The 13,913-nt window shown below is 43.5% G+C and overlaps 1 protein-coding gene across 7 annotated transcripts in view; it reads left to right on the forward strand.

Moving 5' to 3' along the window:
* The first annotated feature begins 213 nt into the window (after nt 1-213).
* Hipk3 (homeodomain interacting protein kinase 3) overlaps nt 214-13,913 on the forward strand; it is an 86,907-nt gene continuing 73,207 nt past the window's right edge. For 2 of the 7 annotated variants that reach the window (XM_057780368.1, XM_057780372.1), the window contains exon 1: nt 214-851. The gene's annotated coding sequence lies outside the window, so the exon portion shown is untranslated. Of the gene's footprint in view, nt 852-1,259; nt 1,617-2,047; nt 2,078-13,913 lie in introns of those variants that run through there. The other 5 variants (XM_057780373.1, XM_057780374.1, XM_057780369.1 and 2 more) reach the window with 4 other exon arrangements.

Genomic DNA, 13,913 nt, shown 5'->3' on the forward strand with positions numbered 1-13,913 from the left:
CTTTTTGGGTATTCGGATCGTCCCCTGAATGTGTATTTTTGGCAGAGTGGGAGCGGAGTCAGGCTCAGAACTGCAGAGGAGGGCTGACGGAAGCTATTCCTGCTGGAGGGGTGGCGTGAGAGCTCGGGGTTGGATCGGCGCGGGCCGCCGGGCGGGCTGCGAGCGTCAAGGGCGCGGCCGCGGGCGGACCCCGGGGAGGGGCTTCGCGGAGGCGCCGCGGCCCTAGGCGAGCGGGGCCGCCCGGGCTCGGCGCGCAACGCGGCCGAGCGGGCGGTGGCGCTGCGGAGGCGGCGGCCGAGGCCGGCGGGCGTGGAGGAGGGGCCCGAGATCGGGGCGGGCGGCCCGCGGCAGCTGCCCGGGTGACGACTGCCGGCAGCGCGGCGCCCTGAGGAGTCCGAGCCGCAGGCCCCCGGCGTCGCGGCCTCGCCAGCGGCCCTCCTCGTCCTTGTCTCAACCTCGCTCGGCGCTGGGGACATGGGCCCTCGCCGCCGCGGGCCCCGCATCCCGCGCTGCCCGTAGGCCCCGGTGGCCCGCCGGCTTGTCACCGCCCCTCTCCCCCCAGTCGAGCCGTCCCCACCCCGGGTCCCCGGGAAGGAAGATGAGGGAAACGGGCCCGGCGATCGGCAGCCAGAGCAGCAGCAGCAGCAGCGGTCGGGGGAGGGTGTTTCGCCGTTTCCTCTCAGCCTCCAGGACAAGATGGCAGCGGCCGCCGAGAGGGGCTGAGCCCCGGCTGGGTGGCGCCGCCTGCTGAAGCGCTTGGCTCCGGGTCCCCGCACGGCCCCCGCGACCCATCCCGGACATGCTCAGGGCTGCGGCCGCCCGAAGCGGGGAGAGCGCGGGCCTCTAGGAAGGTAAGGGAGCCGGGCAAGGGAGGGGAGCTCGGCGGCGGCGACGCGGGGCCTCGGGGCCGGGGTGGGGGGGTGGGAACCCTCGGGGCGCCGCTGCTCCGTTTCCGCCCGGTTGACGACGGCCGTCCCGGGCGGTTCCCGAAGCCGGCGCCACGCCAGGCCCGAGCGGCCGGACGCGGGGACCGCGCGTGCTCTTCGCGCGCTTGGCGCAGCCTCCGGGAAGCCGCCCTGGCCGCGCCGGGCGGTCCGGGCCTCCCCCCCCACCCCCCGCCCTCAAGCCGAGGTTGCGCAACGGCTCTTCCCAGCAACCGAAGTTTTGTTTGGTCCCCCGGGGGGCCCCCCGGTTGGGCTCCGCGGCTTTAGGCCGTCACTACGGAGACCTCGTTCCTTTTCATTGATGGGAGCGAACACCGCGGTGCACGCACGCTGCCGGAGCGCCCAGCCCCGTGGCTGCGCCCCGGAGGCTTGGTGGCCCTGTCACCGGCGTCGCGGGGCGGTGGGGTTGGAGGGTGTCAACTCCGGGGACGTGCGTGCGTGTGATTGTTGGGGAGGAGAAATGTGATCCGCGGCTCCGCGTCCCCAGCGGCGGCGGGAGGAAGGCGTGGCGGCCGCGCGGCGGGGCTGTTGCCGGCTTCTCTCGTTACGGCGGCGGCGGCGGCGGCGGCGGCCCTCTTCCCTTCCTTCGCGCTGGGGGAGAGCTCAGCGGAAAGGACTCGGGACCAGAATGTCTGTTTTCCTGTCTGGGGGGAGACGGCTCTTGTAAAAATGGTACGTGGATCTCGGGGGGAAGCCTGTTGTTTCCCATTCTCACCGGCGCTGGAGGGATCGCGCTGAAGGGTGTGTGCGTAAATTACCCTGGACCTGTTACAGAGTAGTCACAACACGTTCGGTCCTTGAACCGTGTTTTCACAACCTCTGGCTGGCCTGCTAGGGAATTTATTTTTCCACCTGTCAGTTCGCTGCTTATAAGGAGCTTCTATTAGCAGCAGCAGCAGCGGGTTTTTTTTTTTTTTTTTTCCTTCAGGTTTCAGATTAGGGCCCAGTTTACAGGGAAAACTCAGGGTTTTACCGTCAACTTTGTTTTGATGTCTTTCTGGTACAGGGCTGGAGAAGTTAGCTGGAGAACCAGTCTTCGTTTCTATGTATCTCCGAGTTGTTTAGAGATCTGCTGATTTTTATTTTTCTGTTTTCTATTTTAGGTTTCTGCTGTAAACTACAGCCTCTGAAGTGTAGGTACTTCAAACAATTTCACTTAATTTTAAGATTTTAATTGCTGGGTGCTTGAAAAATTTTAAAGAGCTTTTTTTCCCCCTCTGATCAGATTCTGAAAACATTTATAGGTCTGTTTTATTTTAATTTTATTTTTTTTGCTATTGTTTACCAAGAAAAATATTTTAATGCTTCAGCCTCATTTACTATATCAGAAACTGGGCAAGTCTCACCATATGTTTGATAAGTCTAGATTCTGCTTAGGTTTGCAAGTGCAGTGCTAATTTTACACAATGAGCAACGATAAGGGTTAGGTCATGATTAAGCTTCAGTATTTTAAGTAAACAAAATATGACTGACCTTAAATTTTTTTGTATTGATTCTTCTGTCTTCATGTTACTTACCATTAATTGAAATTTAACCAAACAACCCACGTTCTTTTTTTGTAAATCAGCAAGGTATTTCTTGGTATATTTATGATTGTATTCATAAAGCATAGGGAACTTTATTTCATTTGTGAAATTTAGTGTTTAATCTGTATCAGTTTATTTCTCTTGATTATTTTGACTATTTTTAATTTGTTATAGTAGAGATACGTAGGCATGTCTGACTTTCCAGTGTTGGTTATTTCATTGTATTTTGGGGAGAATTTCTCTCTTAGGGCCTCCTTTCCTACCATAGGTAGTACATTCGCAAAGAGAAAAGTATTTTGGAGGATAGATGGAGGGGAAAGCGCCACCTGTTTAAACAGGTAAGATGAGCTTGAAGTCTAGAACAGAACTGGCCATTAAATGTTTTAAATTTATATTTGGACATTGCTGACTACAGTAGCTGAACATACGTATTAGGCAAGCAGATCATAACATGGTGAGACAGTTCCTAGCATTTTGTCGTAATACGTTTTCCATTGAACTAGTCATTATCTTGTTTATAAACCAGCCATTGGCTTCTGGGCATGGGGTTTTCAGAGTCTCATCAAAGTAGATGGTTGCTATGAGATAATTCTTGTAAACGTGCTTGAGAAGAGGCTGAAGATTATACTCTGTTAATTTTTTGGATGATCTGTCATAGGATACCATAAAGTAGGTTGCAAATTACAGAGGTTGGCTGCTGTAGCAAGCATAGCACTTGACACATAGTATGTTTAATGGCAGTGCTGTAGGCTTGCTTTCCTGCAACTTCAAAAGGTATTAGCTGTCAAACGACCTTCCTGATTGAATTTTTGTTTTTAAATATTTGCTGCATGAACACTGGAGGCATATGGAAAAGAGGAAGGAGGAAAATGTCAACCTTACAATGTGGAATTGTTAATAAAATATAATTCATGCACATTCATTTAAATGAAATAATTACGTCTATGTTGCTATGATTTACTTCATTAACTTTTTTTTTTTTTTTTTTTTTTTTTTTGGTTTTCCGAGACAAGGGTTGCTCTGTGTAGCTTTCGAGTCTGTCCTGGGACTTGCTCTATAGACCAGGCAGGCTTGGAACTCACAGAGATCCATCCACCTCTGCCTCCTGAGTGCAGGGATTAAAGGCATATGCCACCACTGCCGGGCCTCCATTATTAACTCCTGAAGTTAACTTTGTTTCCTTGAGGTCGAGGAGTTAGCCTCCCAATAGTTTTCATTGTAGCCGATTATCCAGTATGATAAAGCAGATGAAAATTGACCTGTTGGTTGATTCAGGGGCATAGAAACATTGTTTCCATTTCAGCTTCACCTGGGCTTGGATGGGAAAAGATGTCATGACAGTACTTTAAGGCTGTTCCAAGAACTTGGAAATTCTCTATTTAAAAACAAAACAAAAAACCACAACAACCAAAAAAACCGCCTTCCGCAAATTGTTGTGCTTTGATTATTAGAACACACAGACTAATTTGATACATGCTTATATTATTGCTGCCAAAGTAAACATTCCTGCTGTAAAATTTGTGGGTTGCAGCTGTCCTGGTTTCTTAATGTCCAGAGTTCAGGCTGTGTTGCATGTTTAAGTTGGAACCTACTTCTGAAGAGGGACTACAAGAGCTTTGTTAGAAGGAGGAGTCGGTGTTTGTTTGAAAGTACTGCCCCTCCTCTACTTTAACTAGGATGTAGTATTATTTCTCTCTGTGGGAAAAAGGAACTTTCTCAGCAGACTTCTGTCAGGAGCAGCAACGTTTGTGATGAAATTATAAGGTGAAAGGAATTATACTAAATGTCCTTACTGGTTCTGGATTCATCTGTTTAAAAGTAATAATCTTCCCTAGTACCTTTAAAAGGTTATAACTTGAAAAAGAATATGTATTTGGAGCAGAAGTTTTGAGCTACGTTACGTTTTATGTTATTCTTTTTGGTTTTTCCAGACAGGCTTTCTCTGTGTATCCTTTTTTGTTTTTTTTTTTTGTTTTTTTTTTTTTTGTTTTTCGAGACAGGGTTTCTCTGGTTTTGGAGCCTGTCCTGGAACTAGCTCTTGTAGACCAGGTTGGTCTCGAACTCACAGAGATCCGCCTGCCTCTGCCTCCAAAGTGCTGGGATTAAAGGCGTGCGCCACCACCGCCCGGCTCTCTGTGTATCCCTTACTGTCCTGGGACTTGCTCTCTAGACCTGGCTGGCCTCGAAATCAGAGTTCTGCCTGTCTGTGCCTCCTGAGCGCTGGGATTAAAGGTGTGCACCACCATTGGCTTATTTATTAAATTTTTAACAGAGTTCTGTGTGGTCAACTTAAAGAAGAAGTTAATTGCTTTCTGGTTGGCTTGGTTTAAGTCAGAATAGTATGGGGAAAGCAACAGTAGGGTGCTTCTGCACAGCTCTGTCTAGTTGTCTGTTAGATCTCAGTCATCCTGTAAGACCGAGGTAGACTGGACACAGTAAGGAGGTGTATGTTATACATATATTGTATTTAAGTGTTGGTCAAAGTAGGTGTTGAGTTTCTTAGGAGACCAGAGGCCCTCTCATTTGATACTTGATGTCACTAAACAAAGGCCACATAGTTGCCTCTATGCTGAGACACCAGGGTGGGTGCTGGAGACCTAGGAGCTACTCATGTCTAAGTGAAAAGAGCCAGAAGCATGCTGATAATGATACTGCTAGGGCTACTTTGTCTTAGAAGATTTACTGCATCTTCATTTTGTGTTTTGAACTAGGGTCTTATGTAGCTCAGGCTGGCAGTGAACTCTTCATTTTCTACTGCTCAGGTAATACCAGGAGGTCTGGCTAGTTTAAAAACCAAACCAAACCAAAGTAATAGCAAAACAGCACAAACACAAACTAGTATAAAAGTTCATTAGTTCTGAGATTACAGTTATTTAAGCCCTTTAAAAAGTTTCACATTATAGGCTTCTCTGAAATCGAAAGGGCAAAGAGCATTGAGTTTAATGTGGTAATTATAATTGGAATTTGACCTACAGGATTTATATTTTGTTTTAAAAGATCCTTAAAAAGAAATGTCAAGGTACATATGAAATTCTATAAATCTTGTTTTTTCAGATTAAATTAAAACCCAGGCTTCTGATACCTGTCACACAGTCCACCTCCTAAGGCAGACAGACATGCATTTATTTATATCTGTCTATCCTGGGAGTGAGCCCAAGATCTCACATTCAGCATGTTTTCTATAACTGAGTTGTACCCCTAGCTTAATCATCTGTTTTTATTTATATAAACTTTATTATTTTTTATTTTCTGTGTATTGTGCACCACTTGTGTGCCTGGTGCTTGTAGAGGCCAGGATAGGGGCATAGAATCCTCTGGAACTGGAGTTATGTATGGTTATGAGCCACCATGTGGTTGCTAGGAGTTATACCTGGGTCCTCTAGAACACCCAATGCTTTAGCTGCTGAGGCATCTCTCCAACCCACCTCCTGTTTTTGTATGTAGCAGGGTCTTACTGGTTTTCCGCTTAGGTGGGCCTTGAACTCTAATCCCCCTGCTTCTGTGTCCCTGGTGCCAGGATTATCAGTGCTAGCATACTTGACCTCTTTTCAGAGACTCCTATAGTCAAGGCTGACCTCAAACTTCTGTTCCCTTCTATTTCCACCTCAGCACTCTACCCAGCTTAAGCATTTCTTTCACTTGTTTTTTTCTCTCCCTCCCTCCCTCCCTCCCTCCCTCCCTCCCTCCCTCCCTCCCTCCCTCCCTCCCTCCCTCCCTCCCTCCCTCCCTCCCTTCTTCCGTCCCTCCCTTCTTCCTTTCCTTTCCTTTCCTCCTCCTCCTCCTCCTCCTCCTCCTTCTTCTTCTTCTTTTTTTTTTTTTTTTTTTTTTTAAGACAGGGCGACAGGATCTCACTTTGTAACACTGGCTAGCCTGGAACTCACTAAGTAGACCAGGCTAGCCTCAAACTCAAAGCGATCTACCTGCCTTTGCTTCCACTGCACTCAGCATCTCTTTTTTCAAATGGCTAGATTTCCAGGTTCATTTTTACTTTGCATTTTCTTTGATCTTATCCTTTAAAAAAATGGAGTGTGTGTGTATGTATGTATGTATGCACACGTGCACACGTATGCCTACATGTATGGGCATGTGTTTGCCATAGCACATGTGTGGTGGTCAGTGGATAACCTTTAAAAGGTTGTACTTCAATCACAAGATCCTATAGTCAAGCTCAGGTCTTCATGCTTCTCCCTTTCCCCACTCTTTAATAAGCAAAACCGAAAGGATTATCATTTTTAAAAAAGGTGATTTAGCATAGGGGAGAATAATAAAAGAAAGTGTATTACTCATTTGAGCTATAACTTTTTTGTTTGGGCAAAGATTTAAGTTGTCGAGGACTGATTTTTTTTTAAATCATTCTTTTGACCATTTACAATTATTTATTTATGTAGGCAGTCATGAAATATTTTTATAATATACATAAGAAAAATCACATTTAGATGAGCAACAAATATAACGGCAGGTGATAGAATTTATTGTTTATAAATGAAACCATCAAAAACAGTCAGAGAAGAAATACAAGCTGTATTTAAAAACTGAAGCCACGCATTTCATTATTTCCAAATCGCAAGAAGGTATTGGACTTTTAAAGGTAACATGGCTTACTATTTCAGTGATCTCAAAACACTTCTAGAAACTGGAGGACTGATTTTTGTTTTGTTTTGCTTTTAGAGACAAATTTCTCTGTGTAACCTTAGCTGTCCTGGAACTCCCAGGCTGGTCTCAAACTCACAGAGATCCTCCTGCCTCTGCCTCCGAGTGCTGTGATTAAAGGTGTGCACCACCACTGCCTGATCATTTCTTCTAATTAATTAAAAAAATTAGTTTGAAGTCAGATTGGTCTACATAGTTCCAGGACAGCCAGAACTACATAATGAGACCCTGTCTTGAAAAAAAAAATTAAATTTTGTTTTATGTATATAAATCTTTTGCCTGCATGTATGTAAGTGTCCCAATAGTGTACCTGGTGTCTGCAGAGTCCAGAAAAAGGTGTTGGATTCCCCTGAACTGGAGTTAAAGTTTGTGAGTTGCCACATGAGTGTTGGTAACAACATAGGTCTTCTGCAAGGATGGCAAGTACTCTTAATTGTTGAGCCATCTCTCCAGCCCCAAAGACTGATTTTTAGTATAATTCTTGGTTACATTGAATGTCAAGGGTTGCTATGGTTAGTCACATGTATTTCCCCTACTCCTAGTAATTTTATGCTGGAGAACATTTTCCAGTTTGAAAAATTTGATGCATATGATGAGCATTGCATTAATCAAATTAGGCTGGGGATGTATCTCCATTGGTAAAGTGCTGCCTAGCATCCATGAGACGCTGGCTTGATCACCAGTAGCTCATCATACCAGAACACAGTAGTACATGCCTGAAATTCCAGCAGCAGCAGAGGTGGAGGCTAGAGGATCAGAAGATGCACATTGTCCTCAGGTACACAGTGAGTGAGTTCAAAGCCAGCGTGGGCTATGAAAAAAATGACATCTGTAGAATATGTGTCATTTAACCTTTAGTTTTATTATTTTTATGTAGTTTATTATAAATAGTATTTGATTACATAAAGATTGCCAAGAAAATTATCTGAAGGTTTGATAGAAAATACAAAACCTATCTATATTTAAAATGCTTATAATTTTTTTCTCTCCTTTTTCCTCTCTCTTTCTTTCAGGATAGAACTGTAGTTCAGAGTATCCTAAAATTTGCTGTATAACTGAGGCTAGCTTTGAACTTATGGTAATTATCTTGCCTCAGTTTATAAGTGCTGATATATTCTAGGTATGGGCTACCAAACCTGGCTAACTTGAGATTCTTTAATACCTCCATACTTTGTTGGGTTCATAATTTTTTACAAGATATTTTAGAGCTTTTATGAACAAAATAATAAACTTTGAAGCATTTGCAGGTAGTTAATTTGCTTACAAAATGTTTTCTAGTTTTGTATGTTTTTGTTATATTCTGTTTTGTTTTCCTTTTTTGAGACAGGGTTTCTCTGTGTAACCCTGGCTGTCCTGGAACTCCTCTGTAGACGAGGCTGGCTTTGAACTCAGAGGTTTGTTTTCCTCTGCGTCCCTAGTCCTGGGATTAAAGCATATGCCACCACCACCCAGCTATTATGTGCTGTTTAATAAGACAGTCTTGTAGTTTGGTAAAGCATATGGCTGTAGATGTACAGTGCTACAGTTTAAATACTTAATAGGTTAGAGTGATAACATTGAAAGTTGGATATTGTGTTCAAGACATTACTTCCAAAGTATAATTTAAAATAATTCTGAGAGCTTTAAATGTATAATTAATTGAGATTAAATAGAGTGTAATGACAAAATTGCCAAGAAAATGACAGGTTATATAGCTATAGAGCCAGAAGCCATGATGCTATTCATCACTGCTTCTTTTATAGTGTAGGCTGGCTTGGAACTTTGTTTTTTCCTTCCTTCTTTCCTTCCTTCCTTCCTTCCTTCCTTCCTTCCTTCCTTCCTTCCTTCCTTCCTTCCTTCCTTCCTTCCTTTTCTTTCTTTTTTTTTCTGAGACAATGTGTCTCTTCATAGCCCTGGATATTCTGGATCTCTCTGTGTAGATCAGGCTGTCCTAGAACTCACAAAAGATCCATTTGCTTCTGCCTTCTGAGTGCTGGAATTAAAGATATGCACTCTTATGCTTGGCTTCATTTGAAAAAAGAAAAAGTGTGTGTGTGTTTGGGACAGGGTGTCTGTCTATAGTCTTGGCTGTCCTCACTGTGTAGGTTAATCTGCCCTAGAACTCACAGACATCCACCTGCCTCTGCCTTCTGAGTACTGGGATTAAAGGTGTGCTCTCCTGTGCCCAGTTATGTTACACCCTTTAAAAAATATTTTTATTAATTCTTTGAGACTTTCATACTTTTTTCCTTGAGACAGTGTCTCACCATTTGATTCTGGCTGACCTGGAGGAACTCACTGTTTAGATCAGACTAGCTTAAGACTTTTGCTTCTTGCCACCCTTCCCTGTTCCCCCCGTGTGCCACCATGCCTGGCCAGACCATGTATTTTGATATTTTGATGATGTTTATTCTCTGTACTTCCTTTAAGTCATTCCAGATCCACCCCTACTTTCCTGTTCCCGCCAACTTCATGCCTTTTTTTCCCCATCAGGTCTAAACCGTATACGCCTGAGTGTGGGGCATAATATTCTTAAAACAGCATGAAAGAAAACATACTTTTGTGTCAATTCTAGTCAGTTTTGGTAGAAATAGTATAAATATTAGTTGTAAATATAAAATCAAAAAATAATTATTCTAAGTCCCAAAATAATTGGGTTTGTAATCTCTTTAGTCTGTTTTAATTGATTTTTTTTTGGGGGGGGTAGCTGAATCATAAACTTTGAGTATAGAAAAATGAAATATTGTTATAGCTGGTAAAATATTTTACATGTTTGGTTGTCAACTGTATTCTCCATCTGGTATCATCATTTCTCCTGCTTAAAAAAAATTATAGCTGGGTATGGTACCTCAAATCTTTAATCTCTTTAATCCCAGCATGTAGAAGGCTCAAATATTTAATCCCAGCGTGCGGGAGGCTGAGGCAAGTGAGCTCAAGACCATCTTGGCTTATGCAGTTCCAGGCCAGCCAGGGCTACAGGGTGAGACCTGTCTTCAAAAATTAAAACCAAGAACAAACACAGAAAATCCTTATTATTTATTTACTTACTTATTGTGTGTGGTGGTGGTAGGAGGCAGATGTTCATACCAAGGCTCATGGGTGGAGGGCAGAGGACAGTTTCCTGGAGTCTTCCAGTTCTGGGGATTGAGCTCAGGTTGTGAAAACTTTAATTCTGGGGGCTGGAGAGATGGCACAGAGGTTAAGAGCACAGGCTGCTCTCCCAGAGGACCCAGGTTCAATTTTCATCACCTACATGGCAGCTCACAACTGTCTGTAACTCCAGAGGATCTACATCCTCACACAGACATATACAGCAGGCACAGTGCCAGTGCATATGAAATAAAGTAAGTCAATAACAAAAACTTGAAAGCTAAAAAAGCTTATTTTTGGTGGTGGTTTTAGTAAAATTTGTGCAGTTGTTCTTTCCCAGATATTATCATGCCCCCTCTCTGGATATATACTAAGGAAAGGATGTCAGGTACTTTATAATTCTAACAAGTGGGGAAGACAGTCCAATAAGTTATACATGCAGAAAGTAGGCTGCTACCCTGTTACTTAAAATAATAGGACTAAGGCTCAGGGTTCATTGAAAAGGGGATGGGAAGAATGGAAGAGTCAGACACATTGGGGGTTGGTTGTGGAGCCCTGACTCCTGGGCATGGCCTGTTGTGCTCCTTTCATAACAGAATTTTCAATTAAGACTTTTTGTTCATGTATTTATGTGTGTGTCTGCCACACATGGGTGGGGACGAGAAGCGGGCATCGTTTCTCCTGGAGCTGGGTTTTCAAGTGGTTAGGAGCTGTCTGAAGTGGGTACTGGAAACTGCACTTTTAACTGCTGCGCCATCTCCAGCCCCATGGCTGCTGAAACCCTGAGTTCACAGCAGCTGTGATATTTTCTCACGGTCTGTACAAGATTGGACCTGTCAACATCATATCATGTGAAGGAAAGGGGCTCTTGGCTCTTCTGCTCCCTGCAGATTTACATGCAGTTGATGGTTGATTGGAAGGAGGGCCATGTGCATCAGTTGTGTGGTCACCATTGAGATGCCCGTGCTCTGCACAAGCTCACACGGCTCCTGTAAACACTCTAGTGAAGTTCAGACTAGTGAAGCAAAAAAGGAAAAAGGGCGATTAGTGGGAATGAGTGGAATGGGAGAGGGTAAGGGTTATGTGAGTATGATCACAATATGTAATGTACGTGTATGAAAACGTCATAATGAGACCCATTGTTATATATAGTATATTCTAATAAACAGAATGAAAACTGTCCCATAAAAGGACTAAACCAGTATGCTAGGATTTACATATACTTTGATTGAATAAATGGACATTAAAATGACTAAGAAAATAGTTTTTTTCTGATTGTTTTATAATTTTATAGTAATTGAAAAACTTAAAGACGTTTACATTGAAGTTAACCTTTTCCAAGGGTGTTTGTCTTTCATGATTTTATAGTAAAATATTGGAGTGCATCTTCACACAGAAGCAGAGGCCAGCGGTTGATGTGAGATATGTCTCTCTAGTCTTCCCCCTTTTTTTAAAAAGTAGTTTTTTGGTGATTCTTTTGGGGGCAAACTAAGAAGTACAAAAGTTTTGTGTTTACTTAGCTGTGCAAATGAATTTCTTTAGCTACTTATTCAGACAGCTCCTAACCGCTTGAAAACCCAGCTCCAGGAGAAACGATGCCCTCTTCTCGTCCCCACCCATGTGTGGCAGACACACACATAAACACATGAGCAAAAAGTTCACTGGTAGATATTAATGAAAACAATCATTTGAACTGAAGCTTTATGAACTGATTTTTTCCCCTTGAGATAGGGTTTCACTATGTAGCCCTGGGTGTCCTGGAATTCCCTATGTAGACCAGGCTGGCCTCTAACTCACAGAGAAACTCACCTGCCTGTACCTCCCGAGTGGTGGGTTTAAAAGTGTGTGCCACTATGCCCAGGTTTATGAACTAAATTTTGATATTTAATTTTAAGTTTACTTCAAGAAAGTACTAGGTAAACCTTATCTTGAGCCAGTCTCTCTTTCCTTCTTTTTCTTTCCTTTTTTGCATTTATGTATTTATTTGTTTTCACAACCTGGTCACAGCTTCCCCTCTCTCCTCTCCTTTCAGACCCCATCTCCCTCTCCATTCCCTCCTCCCCTCTTCCATTTCTCTTCAGAAAAGGACAGGCCTCCCCCATGGATATCAGACTGTAGTAAAACTAGGCACCCCCTCTTCTATGAAGGTTGTACAAGGCAACCCAGCAGGAGGAAAGGGTCCCAAAAGCAGGCAAGCAACAGAGTAAGAGACAGCTCCTGCTCTCACTGTTAGGACTCCCACAAGTCCAAACTACACAACGGTCGCATGTGTGCAGAGGGGCAGAGGGCCTTGGTCAGTCCCACGCCGGCTCTGTGAGCCTCTGTGAATCCAGGTTAGTGGATTCTGTGGGGTGTTTTTTTTTTTTTTTTTTTTTTTGTAGTCCCCAAGGTTTGCCTAATGTTTGGCTGTGGGTCTCTGCATCTGTTTCTATCAGTTGCTAGGTGAAGTGTCTCTAATACTCTGATGACATGGGCTAGGCACCCATCCATGAGTATAGCAGAATATCATTAGGAAACATTTGACTTTTTTCTTTTAACACAAGTGTTTGGTTCTTTCCTAGGTCTCTGGGCTATCTTGCCTCTGGTGCCAATCAGTAATTCTGATGTTTATCTTTGATAATTTAAGAGAACTTTGGGAAATTACCTGTTCTAGTAAGAGTAGCCCCCCTTTTAGACTGATTTGGATTGTTAGGGTGATTTCTAGCACCTTTGAAATGTCCAGCAGGTCATTTTCCATTCCAAAAGTTGGAGTGTTTTGCTAAGTCAGACCAGGCTTGTTATTTAACACGGAGATTGTGTGTAGTCAACACATTCTCTAGATGCCTTCTCCACAATACTGCTGGAAAATACCCAAGACTTCAGAATTTTCAAATAAAACGTTCTGTCGGCACCTCAGATAATAGACACCGTTTATGAAGCTTTATACGTGTGTTTCAGATATGTGCAAATGTTTATGTGAAGTGCCTCAGTGCCTCAGTGTAATTTACTGACAAAATACTGGTCAAAAGATTACACAAAGTAGTGCAGGATTTTAATTGTGACAATGTTCTGTTCACATTAACAGCTGATTTTCTATTTCAAAGAAGACACACATTTGTCCTTTATAAATATGTACAGAAAACATAACAGTGGCCAAGCTGACTAGGTGCTGCTATGCAGTTCCATTCTCCAAATTCACTTACGTTTCCTACAAACTCCTTAAGAAAAAATGTCAGAACCGGGTGGTGGTGGCACACTTCTTTAATCCCAGTACTCCGAAGGCAGAGGCAGGTGGATCTCTGTGAGTTCAAGGACAGGCTGGTCTACAGAGTGAGTTCCAGGACAGCCAAAGCTACACAATGAGATCTGTCTTAAAAATAAAAAAACTAAAACTAAACAAAGCAAAAATCTGTAAGATAATGCCTTTTACTTTTAAATAAAGAGATTCATATTTACTACTTATGAATACTTTATTTTATTTTTAAAATCCAAAATAGGCTAATAAGGCCTGGTAGGCCAGGCATGGTAACATTTAGTCCAGCATTCAGTAGGCTATTAGGTGAATTGAGTTAAGAGTTCAACTGGGCTTCACAGTGGAGAAAGCAAAAACCAAGCCAAGGCTGGCCAGTGCCCCTCAGGACTTGACTGGGAATTTGGGATTTTATGTGCTTTACAGTTCATATAGTGAATGGCCTGAACAGAAGTGATTCTTCTGCTACTGCTGCAAGTAACATCCAGATGTATA

The sequence above is a fragment of the Chionomys nivalis genome, chromosome 9, assembly GCF_950005125.1.
Source record: "Chionomys nivalis chromosome 9, mChiNiv1.1, whole genome shotgun sequence".
NCBI lineage: Eukaryota > Metazoa > Chordata > Mammalia > Rodentia > Cricetidae > Chionomys > Chionomys nivalis.